General features: G+C 41.1%; 1 long non-coding RNA gene across 1 annotated transcript; it reads left to right on the top strand.

Moving 5' to 3' along the window:
* Positions 1-2,100: 2,100 nt before the first annotated feature.
* Positions 2,101-2,665, top strand: LOC127746498 (uncharacterized). Its single transcript, XR_008008142.1, has 3 exons — positions 2,101-2,304; positions 2,403-2,457; positions 2,539-2,665. It is a non-coding gene; the product is annotated as an uncharacterized LOC127746498 (long non-coding RNA).
* The last annotated feature ends 90 nt before the right edge of the window (positions 2,666-2,755 follow it).

Genomic DNA, 2,755 nt, shown 5'->3' with positions numbered 1-2,755 from the left:
TGCCTTCGCTCTTTTATTACTTCGTTTGTTCTTCGTGTGGGGTTACCTCCTTAGGAATGTGCACGCGCTTTTAATGCTATTGATTTGGCTTTCATTTTGTTTTGCCGTTTCTTTTCCCTCCTGTTTTGTTTCGTCCTTCCGTCTTCCCCCTAAGCTCGTTTCTTTCCTGAAGTTTGCTCTTGGATTGTTCATGCGTTTCTTTTGCTCTGCAAAAGAAGCTTCCTTTCCTTCATCCTCAAGATTGTTCCTTTCTTGAATTTTTGGAGCTTCCATTTTCTTTGGTGAAGATTGTTCGTGGCTTGCTGCTTGCTCGTTTAGCTTCTTAGTTGAATTCCAAACAACTTTTTAGGTAGTGTTCTTGTGTGGAACCTTTTTAGTCTGTTTGGATGACTTTTTTAGCCTTGTTTGGGATTATGCTTTTGCCTTTTTGAGTAGTATCTCTTTTATGAGTTGTACCCTTTTAGCTAAGCACTTTTGAGCCTAAGTTGTTTCTCAACCTTTTTGGCTCTTACTTGTTCTCTTTTTCGAGGTTGTCTTTGTCTCTTTGGGTCGCGCCTCTTCTTAGCTCACGTCGACCTGTATGGCTTCGTTATCCGGGCTTTTAGTCGTTTTCCAACAACTTTTTAGGTAGTGTTCCGATGGGGAACCTTTTTTTATAGTTTGTTTGGACGACTTTTTAGCCTTCTTCCGACTTGTGCTTTTGCTTTTTAAGTAATGTCTTTTTTCGAGACTTTGTACCTTTCAGCTAAGTACTTCTGCATTGGCTTTTTAACCTTTCTTTGGCCTTTGCGAGATGTTTTTGTCCCTTTTCAGTGATCCTTTCATTGGTCCGACTTCTCTGTCAGGCCTTCTTAAGTTATTTTTAGTAATCTCATTTTTAGTTAGACCTCGTTAGGTCACTTTTTCTGGGTTACTTTTTATAACTTCTTGCATTAACTTGCTTCTATCGCTTTACCGTACCGACCTCTTTGTAATCGGGTGATGAATTTTTGCGTTTTGTGAGCGTAGATTAATGCGTCTTGGTAGAAAACTTTTTAGGGAATTGATAACTATCATTCAAATAATAATGAGATAAAAACATAAATAAAAGTGTGTACATGTGAGTTCTTACCCTTTTAGGTCGGACACTTTTTTAGATCTCAGCCTGGCGCCTCATTAAAAAACCTTTTTAGGAAAAAGAGTGCGCCTTGACCTAAGATCTTTACTATTTTCTAGCTATAGTACCTTCTTAAGTTACAGGCTTGCCATGACCTTGGTAGCTCTCGCCCTTCGAGGTCGGACACCTTATAGTAGCCTTTTCCTAGTACTTCTGTAACTCGGTATGACCCTTTCTAGTTAGCTGCTAGCTTCCCTTCTCCTGACCAACCTACTCCGATATCATTTTGGATTAAGATAAGATTGTTGGTGGCGAAGCTTCGTTGGATTACCTTCCGATTATACCTCAGAGCCATTCGACGCTTTAGGGCTTCCTCTCTTATCTGAAGTCTTTCTCGGGCTTCTGGAAGTAGGTCGAGCTCTTCCCTTTGAGCTTGGGAGTTGGTGTCTTCGTTGTAGAGGATCACTCTAGGGGATCCTTCTTCTACTTCCACAAGAATCATTGCTTCCATTCTGTAAGGATGTCGGAATGGTGATTCTCCGATGGTGGAGTGTGGTGTTGTCCGGTATGCCCATAGGACTTGTGGAAGCTCTTCGACCCAAGCTCCCTTGGCGTCCTGTAATACCCGGTCTAACCGAAATTTATTAAATAATGAGTTAAGTAGGAGCGAATATGATTGGAATATTTGGCAATTGGAATTTGATGATTTAAATATAATATTTAGATTCAGTGAATTTTTCCGAGTCGGAAGACATAGTTTTCTGCGTAAAAGCGCGCAGTGGAATTTTGACCGACAGTACCGGCCGAGACCTGTCTGGTACTGCAGCTGAGAAAATTGATTATGAGTAAATAAGATTAAGAAATGAGGAATTATGATTAGGGGAGGTAGAAATATTTAAAGTGCGATTTGGAGCGCTAATCTTAAAGGTTTTTGCCCAAAATTGGGCCAACGGACAAAAATAAGTGAACCGGGCCTAAGTGGGCCCAAGACCCAACATATATAAACATTAGTTATGAGCATTTCAGCTCATTTTACCCTAAAAAGAAGGGTTGGGGCGCTGAATTAAGAAGAGAGAAGAGAAGAGAGAAAACCTAACTCTCTTTGATCTTCAAACCACCATAACTTGAGCTACGGAGCTCCGATTGACGAGCCGTTTGCGGCCACGCGTCGCTCTTCTCATCCTCTACAATTCTATCTAAGTTTTGTGGTGAGTATTCCATTCATCTCTGCCCAGTTTTCGAAATTCCCCACTGTTACACGTTTTTGGGAAGTTAGTGTTGAAATCTTGTGATTTTGGGTGTTTAGGGATACTCCAACATGGATTCTAAGTGGGTTCTATCCCTACTTCATATGGGCTGAGGTAAGAAGTGCTCAAACCCTTGTGATTTATCATCTTTATGAACCCTAGGTTGATGTATGAATGTGATATTGGTTATGTTAGTGCATTTGATGGTTTTGGTGCACAATTGGGAGATTGGTGTTGCTTGAGGAGCTTTGGTGAGGCTTGGGGCTAAGGTTGGTGGAGACTTCCAAAGAAGAGGCTCAATTGGTTTGGCTACAAGAGGTACGGTTTAAGTTTCATTTAAGTACCGTGTGGTGTGATGAGAATTCCTAGGCTAGATGCCCCTAGGATTAAGTTTGGATTGTGTAAATGGTTG

Source organism: Arachis duranensis, chromosome 4 (assembly GCF_000817695.3).
Source record: "Arachis duranensis cultivar V14167 chromosome 4, aradu.V14167.gnm2.J7QH, whole genome shotgun sequence".
Classification (NCBI taxonomy): Eukaryota; Viridiplantae; Streptophyta; class Magnoliopsida; order Fabales; family Fabaceae; genus Arachis; species Arachis duranensis.
The sequence above is the reverse complement of the archived record's forward strand: the minus strand, read 5'-3'. Positions and strand labels throughout refer to the sequence as shown.